We start from the raw sequence: 11,822 nt of genomic DNA, 5'->3' as shown, positions 1-11,822 counted from the left end.
TGAGTGAAGAAAGACAGAAAGGAGAGACATGTGGTACTTATACCTTTACTGTTAATATTTTCGTTTTCCCAACTTTAGTTTTGAGCATAGTACAGGCTTTTTAAAAAAATGATTTGAAGATTTCATTGTTATTTGACAAAAATGGTGCAGACATTTAAAAGCTATTAGTTCCTAGATTGATTGATCCATTCCATTGATTGTTCCACCAACCAATCAAACATGTGTAGATTACTCTCACGTACAAAGTGTTCTATGTTAGATAAAGATTGAGGATCCAGGATTCTGTTCTCCAGCATCATATAGGCAATATGTGTATATCTCTAATGTGAAAAATAAATTTAAAAGTTTATGGGACAGATGCAAATAAATGGCTATTGTAGTTCAGAGGAGGAAGGGTGATTTCAAATTGGTATTTATGGTGGTGGGAATAAGTCAGGGAGGAGTTTGGGATTGGCAAATATGGACAATGTGTACAGATACACAAAGTGCTATTTGGCCTGGTAGTCTTTGCTCTTCCTGACCAATAACAAAACCAGTATTTATTGGGTGTGGAACTTCTCAGAGCCTTTGATATGCTGAGTGAACTTCAAGAGAGGGAGAGATTATGCAGCACATCCCAAACTTATTAGAGTATATATCCCTTTATCTGTCAGGGTTAGAGTTCCACAGGACACATTCCAGAAAATGCTATTCTACTCTAAAGGAGCTGGGTAAATGTGGAGGTATACAGGCCTCTTGATTTCTGACATCACACTTGAGGAAGGAGAGGGGAAGCAATGACTCTCATGTGACAGGAATTGTGCTGTGTCCTGTCCATAACCCATTTCATGGGCCACCAAAAAGCTCCAGCCCAAGGAAAGAGCTGGTTTTGAGACCACCTGAGTGCAGGCTGTTGGGTGCTCTGTGGGGCTGTGCAAGTGTCCCATGACACAGGTATACACCAGGGATCCATTTAGCTCCATAGTGACTGGCAGACTGGCGGGCTCACTTAGCCTGCTCATTTTCTGTAATTAAACATGAATGGGTTCCATCCAAGTTGTTACAAAAAAATTAAAAAAAATAAAAAAAAACAAAAACAAAAAAACCATGAATGGTATATGAAGAGCAGGTTCCAGGCACTCCCTCTTTTTTCCATTTTTAGGATCACGAATGTAATCTTTGGAGTTATACTTTTTGTTTTTCTTTTAAAAATAAAACAAGGATGGCCATTTTGAAAGTGGTATGGAATGCTTCTTTAATTGTAAATAATTGTTTCATATATTTGGCAACGGGGCCTACTCAGAATGGAGGTGTTCCCTAGGTTAAAATGTGGAATCCATTCGGACATCAAAGCCTTCTCTGTCCTCTCCAGAGGGCAGAGAGCAGATACGTCAGCTTGATCCAACACGCATTTTTCTTGCAACCAATCAGTCACGTATTGTTGCTGCACATGCTGACAAGCAGTGAGACAAGGCAGGGACAGGCGAGGCATCTTGCCAGGGCATAGGGCCCTATGCATCTGTAAGGGAACATCATAAAATCACAGACCATTAGAGTTGAGGGGAAATCCGTGATTCAAGTAAAGGAACCAGCTCCCCTAGACCAGGAAGGAGGAAACGGAAGCCCGGGAAGGTCAAGTGATCTACCTTGATTAATCAAGAAGCAAAAGAAGTTCTGAGTAGTACTCCATGGTATACATATACCACATTTTAGTAATCCACTCATGTATTGATGGGCACTTGGGTTGATTCCACATCTTTGCAATTGTGAATTGTGCTGCCAAAAACATTCGAGTGCAGATGTCTTTTTTATAGAATGTCTTCTTTTCCTTTGAGTAGATGCCCAGTAATGGGATTGCTGGGTCAAATGATAGGTCTACTTTTAGCTCTTTGAGGTATTTCCATACTGTTTTCCATAGAAGAGGTACTAGTTTGCAGTCCCACCACCAATGTAAGAGTGTTCCTATCTCTCTGCATTCACACCAACATTTGTTGTTCTGGGCCTTTTTTTTTTTTTTTTTTTTTTTTGAGACAGAGTCTCGCTTTGTTGCCCAGGCTAGAGTGAGTGCCGTGGCGTCAGCCTAGCTCACAGCAACCTCAAACTCCTGGGCTCGAGCGATCCTTCTGCCTCAGCCTCCCGAGTAGCTGGGACTACAGGCATGCGCCACCATGCCCGGCTAATTTTTTTTTTTTATATATATCAGTTGGCCAATTAATTTCTTTCTATTTTATAGTAGAGACGGGGTCTCGCTCTTGCTCAGGCTGGTTTTGAACTCCTGACCTTGAGCAATCCGCCCGCCTCAGCCTCCCAAGAGCTAGGATTACAGGCGTGAGCCACAGCGCCCGGCTGGGCCTTTTTGATAAAAGCCATTCTCATTAGAGTTAAGTGATATCTCATTGTGGTTTTGATTTGCATTTCCCTGATGGTTAGAGATATTGGGCTTGTATTATCCTGGATAGAGCTGGAGCCCATTCTACTAAGTGAAGTATCATAAGAATGGAAAAACAATCACCGCAGGTACTCACCATCAAATTGGGACTAATGGATCAACATTTATGTATACATATAGTAGTAATGTACATTGGGTTTTGGGCAAGTGGGAGGGGGGAGAAGGGATGGGTATATTCCCACCTAATAGGTACGGTGTGCACTGTCTGGGGGATAGACATGCTTGTAGCTCTGACTTGGGTGGGGCAAAGGCAGTATATGTAACCTAAACATTTGTACCCCCTTAATATGCTGGGGGAAAAAGCAGATTCTGGATTCAACATCTTATTCTTAAGTCTGTGTTCATTTTCCTACACCACAAATTAGGTTTCATAGTTTGGATTTCAGTATACAACACAGTCTCTGTGCATATTTGGTTTTTTCACTTTTAGTTTGTTTGAGGGTAAATTAGGGTTCCCTGCTATCTTTTCCCTGGACCTAAGCTTTTGGAGCCATCTAACTTGAAACACTAGATGGTTCTGGCATTTGGATGGAGTGGGCGCAAACAGATCTGCAATGGGGATTCAATTTTGTTGAAAACTCACTGAGGTTGAAAAATGATAGACAAAACCCACAGGTAGGAATCTGTTTGGGGTTTTAGTGAATCCAGAATATTGAGAAAGTGTTGGAGAATTTGGACCAACCTGCTTGTTGCTTGGCTTCTTCAGCCCTGCAGGAAAGTATGGTGGAAAACACTAGAAATAGGTTTAGTCTATAAATATCTCAGCAATAACCAGTCCACCAAACAATCTTGAGCTCATATTTTCATTCTTGATATATTCAGTAAATGGAAAATATTTACTAAGCATCTACTGTGTGCCAGGCACTGGGGATACAATGCCTTTTAGAGGCATAATGAAAACATTATTTAGATTATAGCAATGTAAGTATTATATACCTTGATACCAGGAAATCCAAGTAGTCCATTATGATAATGGCTTATTTCTTATACAGCCTTTTGTTTGAATAAGACAACAGTTGGCACAATTTTTCTGTAATAGATAGTGAATATTTAGGCTTTGTAGGCTTTATGGTCTCTGTTGAAACTCCTCAAATCTGCTGTTGTAGTGTGAAAGAAGCCAGAGACAATATATGAATGAATGAGCATGGTTACGTTCCAATAAAACTTTATTTACAAAAACAGGAAGTGGACCATAGTTTGCCTACCCTTGGTAAAGGGAATTCTGGTTGCCTTTTCCATTTTTCTTTATTGTTCACCTTATCCAATTCTTAACTTTGTCAAATGTCTCAAACAAACTACCAAGTCTATGAGACTCTTGTTTTTTCTCTAATAAGTCCCTGTGGTATCTGTTTCAACTTCTGGTCTGATTGAGACTTATGGCTTTCTTTTTGCTTGTTGTCCAGCTGTCATTCATTCATTTATTTATTTAGCACATTATTTTTGAGTGCCTATTATATACTAGGCAATATTCTAATTCAGAGTGCCTTGGGGTTAGGTTTAGTTTTACTTTATAAAAATAATGTCTTTTTTCCACACTTGTTTTTGTGCAGACACCAGCTATAATGAAGCTAATATAATAATTATATCTAAAACATACACATGTATAATAATGGCCAGCATTTATTAGGTTTTGATTATACTGTGCTTTTTTACATGGATTATTGTCCTGTTGCCTCTCATAAGTCCTACTAACACATTGGAAAGACATTGGTATTTGGGAGGAGGGGCAGTTACTCCCATTTTTTTGAGGATAGTGGTTAAACCAATTAGTTACAAGGTTAGAGGTCTAGGAACAGAATAACTTCAAAATAAATAAATAAATAACTAAAATCAGATTTGTGATTTTAAGTTCATCTAGAGGGCCTACGGGACCTTCAAAGAATTTAATGACATGGGTATCAAGAAAATAAAATCACCATCAGTGACCTCTAATCTCTATTTTACCACTTAAAGACCCTTCCCCTGCTTAGTCATCTTTTGATCTGGCTTTACCTTAAAAGGTGAGTGTCATCCCAGACAATTGTTCTTTAGGCTGTCAATTCTTATCTTTTTATCAGGTCAACCCATGGTTAATGCCTGGTTGGGGAATCTAATAATTTATTTTTTTCATATTTTCACGCAGACTACAATGGTTGGTGTCAGAGTTGATTTTTGCCCATCACAGAATGAGTCTCTCATTACTTGATATCCTGCTGTTGGTAACAATAATATAACTCCTCTCTCCTCCCTCCTTATCCCATTAATTCAGAGAGCTCAGCACTTTGGGCAGCTCTGGTCACTCTGCCTTTGAAACCCACCACTTGCATTCTTGAACTTCCTCCAACCAAATTACTAAAAGAATGTATTCCTCAGGCAATTACACTGGTGATTATCCTGGTTTTACTCTTTTCTGGTGACAGGTGTTGGGACCATGGCAATTATGACTCACTGGGGCAAAACAAAAATCTTAAATAGAATGCAGTTCAGGACCTAGGCACCCGGGCTGTCCGGAGCTTACTGTGTTTAACAGTGCTGCAGGAAGGAGGTCTTATTATCTCAGTCACCACCCATTTAATGACATTCTCTTTCCAAGTTGTCTATCGGGCCTGCCTGGGGACCAGCTCTTAAGCCGGGGATTTGAGACATTCATTTATTTTTAAAATTTTTTGTCTCCTCCCCACCCACTCCTTGATATATTCATTTAGATCCTTTCTGATTGCTAAGGACAACAGAGGCCATGAATTTTCCCTGGTTCAGCCAGCCCTGCAGAGCAGCATGGTTGGGCTTGCATTCATGGGTGTTATTTTTTTCATTATTAGGAAAGTTTCATTATTAGGGAGGTTACCAGAGAGCAAATAACCCTAAAACTGTGAATACTTCAAATTTCTCTGCCCTTTGCAGACAAGATATTTTGGAACAATGCGCCTTCAAGAATTTACAAACCCACTGGAAAAATAAGATGGGTAGGCAACTAACTCTAAAAGAGTTTCTCAGTGTGCATTAAGAATCCTTAGGGGAAATATAAAAAATATATGTGATAAAATAATTAGTAACAATAAATAAATAATAAAAATAATGATCACTAAAATTTCTTGAACACCTACCATACGCTGGGCTGTACTAAGTACTTTAATAGACTATTTCATCATTGTTCAAGGTGGGTGCTAATACCATCTCTATTTTCAGAGGAGGAAACTGAAGCTCACATAGAGTGAGTGACTTGCCCAAGGTTCCGCTGCTGATGGGTGGCATAACTGGGATTCTCATTGTTTGGGTTATATTTTTCCCCCTCTATAATTATTCCACAGACAGATGCCTACAGGAATTTGAACAGGGCTGATGATTGGAGAAAGTTTTGGAGAAGTGAAATGGGCATTGCAGGTAGAAGAAGTGATGGACAAAGGCTCCATGAGCATTGTTTTCACTTTCATCTGGGGACTCATCTCCCCAGTGCCTGCTGCCTGTTTGTATATCCCACACAGGTGTAATTTCTATTGTATTATGTTCTGACATGGTTGTTGTGTTAAGGCCACTTCACCATGACTAGGTAATGGGGTCCCTTCTAAAGGAGTGTCCCAAACACCAGTGTCTCTGAGTATATCTTTGGAAGAGATCAGTTTGTGACAGGACATTGATTCTCTTAATCTTGGGGAGCAAGCTCTTAGCCAGGGAGAGAGCATCTGCTCCTTTTAAGTCTGTTTCTTTGTGAGTCTGGACTTTGAGACAGATTTGAGGGCCCTACTGAACAGTGGGGGAAGATTCCTATTTTGATATGGAGGGAGGGAGGCACACTAAGAGGCATCCCTGTAGAATATATTTTGGAAGACATAGCTGAGAAGATAGATTATCTTGTTTCCTATAACTTTATGTTTCTTTTGTGATCCAAAAACCTTCATCAAATTTTTATTTGAATGTTTAAACTTGATTTTGGCTGCATTATGCTATTTGAGCCAAAAAACCCAGTAATGCCCTCTGAGGTCAGGGTGGTGGGGCAGCAGTAATTTATTCACTTCACCCCTTTACCTACCTCCCTTCTCTTTCTCTCTCTTTCATACTTACTCTTACTTTCTTGCTAACCCTATACTGCTAAACACTTTTGGAGTGCAGGCTATGTGCCACACACAGTGCTAACAACTTCTTGCATAATATCTTAATTAATACTCATGCCAACCCTTGAAGTACGTACCATTAGTATTTCTATTTTTTGAGGGTTACAGAACTTGTGATAGTTTCAGTTATCTATTGTCACAACAATTCTGCGTAATAAACAATCACAAAACCTTAGTGACATTTAACAGTAAACATTTGCTTTGCACATGAGTCTGTTGGAGGTTAACTAATCTAGTCTAGATGTGGCTTATCTCAGCTGGTCTCACCCTTGTGGCCAGCTCTGGGATGGCTTGGTGGCTCTACTGATCTTGGCTGGGCTTGCTCCCATGTCTGGAGTTTGGCTGGCTATTGGCTGATTGAGGATGATCTTGGATGGGATGACTGGGAGTTTTTCTTTCTTACCATTTCTTGCTCGTCCTTGCTAGTCTAGGCATGTCCATTTTATGGCATGGCAGATGGCAAGAGAAGTGAGCAGAACCATTTGTGGATCACGTCTGCTAGTATCCTGTGGGGAAAGTAAATCACATGACCAGAGTAAGAAGGAATGACAAAGTTACATGGCAAAGGACTTGGATAGGTACAAATTGGGGCCATTAATTCAATTAACCTGCTATAATGGTGAAGCTCATGCCCTTGCTTGTGTTTCTATCTCTCTCTAATTGGTGAAGTAATTAGCCAATACTTATCCAATTATTCTTTTCTTACTTTCCTCAAAGAGAGGATGAACCCTAGACTAGAAGATTTGGGGCTGAAAGGTCGAGCCATCTCTTCTCGTGGGGCTTCTCCCCACACTGGTAACTTCAGAAAAGCTGTTTGCTTCTTCGTAACATGTGTATTCATATCCAGGAATTATGATGACTCATCGGATTCCAGGTTGAAGAATTTTCCTTGGTGCAGTGGTTATTAAGATTCCAGAGGATGAAGACTTTTTTCAATAACAAAGCACTCACAGGACCTTACGTGAAATGAGCTGTGTCAGACTGAAGAAACATAACAGCAAAGAGTTATTCTAAATTCAGTCCATGTGTTTAGACTAATTTGCATCTTATTAATCCCAATAATATCTCTATGCATTTGGAAAATAGTGGTACTTATATATGTGAGATGTTATGTATGTATTTTACAGATAGTGCAGTTTGTGCATTTGAATTCTCTCTTTGCAACGACTCTGAGGCTTCCCTTCCAAGGGAAGACACACATGCAAACGCATACCTATCCACCTCCTAGCCTTAGTGACAGAGGATTTCTTATTACATATTTTACAAAATACCTTATAGCTAATGTAGGGCTAAAAGTGCAAAGGGAGCCCATTTGCAATGAGGTGCAGGAATTGGCAACCTCCTGGCTTTCTAGAAATATTCTTCATGGCATACAGGAGAAAGACTTCACTCTTCAGTCATGGATAAAATTGGGCATAAACTTCGCTTTCCAGCTTTTGCTTTCACATTGCTTTACAAAGTGTTCCTCTACCCAACATGCATTTTGCTCATTGCTACTTTTTGCTTTACATGTAATACCTTGTATATGTACCTCACTGCCCCTCAAGGCCAACTTCTCTCTTCCCTGAAGCCTTCTCTGACTTGGTCCCCAGCCTATCTTTTACTTCTTCATCCTGTTCATCTTGTTACTTAATTGTCTTCTCAATTGGATTCCATTCATTTCACGTTTATTAAGCACTTTCAGGCACCACACAGCAGGCCAGGCCCCAGGATTATAGAGTAAAAACTCTGTCTCTGCTGTGAAGAAATCCAGTTGTTTTCTCTTGTACATTTTAAACCCCCCAAGTCTATTGTGAGCATTTTATTTTTATATACTCTATAGCACCAAGCAAATAGGAAATGGTTTAAAAATACATCTCGAATTGAAATCATAAAAAGGAAATCACTGATGAGATTTTCCCTCGGGAACTACAAATCCCTTGGGTCTAAAATCTAAAAAAGACCAACTTCTGTGGCATCATAATATTTTCCCCTAACCATGGCAAGGAGGCTGATTATAAGACAGTCAAGCCAAGTGTTGGCTCAACGCTGAACCTGGACTATCATCTGAGAAGTCCACCCTGAGCTCAGATGGAAAGCAGAAGGGCAAGAGCTGTTTCATTAGGGACGAGGAAGAATACCAAGGGATACCGCAGAGTGAGACCCTGGTGGCTCTGGGCACCCGGCAGTGGTTCACTGTGTCGCTTATACTGTATGAATGTTGAAAAAGTCAGAAAGGAAATGACTAGGTTTTAGATTTAAAGAAATGGATGCCTCAGTTAATTCTTGGCCCCATGGCCTGTATGTCAAAACTTGGACTGTTCCTCTTCCATGTCCCCTGTCGGGTGGAAGCAGGACAGATCAGGATCTCCCAGTAATCCCCCTCCGGGGTGGCAGAAGGGACTGCCATGATAGATGCCCAATAAATATGCCAGTTGGCTTTAAGTTTTCCAATGGAATGACCATGGTGGGATCAAGTGATTTCCTTGCCAACCAAAACCACAGATGTTAATGGAGGAAGTGACAGAAAAACAGATGGAACTTGGCAACAAGCATCTCATTTATATCTTATCTTTGACCAACAAATCCCATTAAGGGTACTGTGTCCTACTTATGGGTATACCAACCTACCATTACCCACTGAGAAGGTCTGCCTTGACCTCCTAAACTTACGTGTGACAGCTGCTGCAGAATCATGAAAAAAAAATGCCGACCTTTCCATGTCTAATTAGCGGAATAGTTAAAACTGGAGTGAGGCCATTCCAAATTACAGCCGTTCCTGGCTATCTGTTGTAATGGTGTTCAAGAGCTTTCTGTTCTTCCTGTGGCCTTGCAAAAATCAACAGTATGTCATTGTATAAAACGTCTGTAAGGTTTTATGCACTAAACAATGGTCAATTTATTTTTGTGCAGTAGAGCCAAATCACATAACTGACTGGCAGTCAATTTTGCACATAATTCTGACTTTAAGTTTGACTACTCCTCTAGTACTGTGCTTTATTGGTTGATTTTTGGTCCTTTGGGATGGCATAATGGGATGGTTAGGAGGAGAGCTTGACAGATTCTTTGCTAAACTAAACTTTAGTTAGGCTCCTGAACCTTCTCCTAGTTCCATCTGGGTACTTCCTTATAAAATCCAGTTTTAGCAAGAAGCCTGCTAAGTTAGCTTAGCAAGAACCCCTACCCTTGATATCTGATTACTGTCAATGTCTGATCGGATTCCTCCACCTCCACTATCTCCCAGGTGATGTCTGACCACCCTGGCCAGACATCTACTTTCCTTAGACTAGCTGTCAATAAACTACATTGCTTTTACCACTGGTGTGCACAGACTCTTCCATGGGGGTTGAGTGGGGTGAGAAAAGTTTAGAGAATTATTTGTTACATCCTAAAGGTCTATGTTTATTACTTTTTCCTAAAATTGATCAACCCGCAGTGAATGTCATTCTAATTCCCTTTCCCAACTTTCTTTTATAATCACCTTTCTACAGCTAGATGTTATGTTAAGTGAAATAAGCCAGGCACAGAAAGACAAATATCCCATGTTTTCTCTCATATGTAGAAGCCAAAAAAGTTGTTCTCATAGAAGCAGAGAGTAGAATAATGATTACTAAAGGCTGGGAAGGGTAGGAAGAAGGGGGATAGAGAGAGGTTGGTTAATGGTTATAAAATTACAGCTGGATGGGAGGAATAAGTTCCAGTGTTCCATAACTCTGTAGGGTGACTATAGATGATGTATAGACTATGGCTAGCAATAATTTATCGTATATTTTCAAATAGCTGGAAGAAAGGATTTTTGAATGTTTTCCAAACAAAGAAATGATAAATATTTGAGGTGATGAATTTGCTAATTGCCAGTGTCAAAAGATCACATTACACCCCATAAATGTGTATTATTATTGTGTCAGTTAAAACTAACAAAAAAAAAGAAAGAAAAAAGTGTACACTTCCCATCCATTCCTGACTTTACTATGCTTCATTGCCTCAGGCTGTAAAAACTTCTTGGGGATCCAACAAACAGACGATTTGAAATATTGGAGTGTGCACAGCCTTCTTTAAACAAAGAATCATACCAGGTCTTCTCATGTTATATCTTATTTCTTTTTTTTATTGCACTAAGAAATTATGAAGTACATTATATGTATATGAGGCTTATTTATTTATTTTTATGCAGGATTATTTTCATTTCAGGGTTATTGAGGTCTAACAGACAGACAACAAATATCACATTTAATGTATATTTCAATGAATTTTAACAAATTTGTATTGTCATGCAATAATCATTAAGTTATAGAACATTTCCACTATATCAAAACGTTGTGTCCTTTTTTTAAATTTCAGCATATTATGGGGGTACAAATGTTTAGGTTATGTATATTTCCCTTGCCCCCCTAAGTCAGAGCTTCAAGCATCTCCATCCCCCAGATGGTGTGCATCACACTCATTATGTGTGTATATACCCATCCCCTCATCCCTCCTCCCATCTACCTGAAGCCCGATGAATGTTATTCTTATATGTGCACTTAGGTGTTGATCAGTTAAAACCAATTTGATGGTAAGTACATGTGGTGCTTATTTTTTCATTCTTGGGATACTTTACTCAGTAGCATGCACTCCAACTCTATCTAGGATAACTCAAGAGGTGCTATATGACCATTGTTTCTTGTAGCTGAATATTACTCCATGGTATACATATACTACGTTTTATTAATCCACTCATGTATTGATGGGCACTTTGGTTGTTTCCACATCTTTGCAATTGTGAATTGTGCTGCTATAAACATTTGAGTGTGGATGTCTTTTTTACAGAATGTCTTTTGTTCTTTTGGGTAGATGCCCAGAATTGGGATTGCTGGATCGAATGGAAGATCTATTTGTATCTCTTTGAGATACTTCCATATTGCTTTCCACAGAGGTTGCAATAGTTTGCAGTCCCACCAGCAGTGTATGAGTTTTCTTATCTCTCTGCATCCACACAAACATTTATTGTTTTGGGACTTTTTGATAAAGGCCATTCTCACTGGGAATAAGTGGTAGTTCATTGTGGTTTTGATTTGCATTCCCTGATGATTAGAGATTTGAACATTTTTTCATATGTTTGTTAGCCATTATTCTCTCTTCTTTTGAAAAGTTTCTGTTCATGTCCTTTGCCCATTTTTTGATAGGGCTATTTGATTTTTTCTTGCTGATTTTCCTGAGTTCTAAATAGATTCTAGTTATCAGCCTTTTATCATATGTGTAACATGTGAGTATTTTCTCTCATTCTGTAGGTTGTCTGTTTGCACTTGTGATAGTTTCTTTGGCTGTGCAGAAGCTTTTTAATTTGA

The sequence above is a fragment of the Microcebus murinus genome, chromosome 11 (assembly GCF_040939455.1).
Source record: "Microcebus murinus isolate Inina chromosome 11, M.murinus_Inina_mat1.0, whole genome shotgun sequence".
In the NCBI taxonomy this organism is placed as follows: domain Eukaryota; kingdom Metazoa; phylum Chordata; class Mammalia; order Primates; family Cheirogaleidae; genus Microcebus; species Microcebus murinus.
This window is presented reverse-complemented; position numbering follows the sequence as displayed.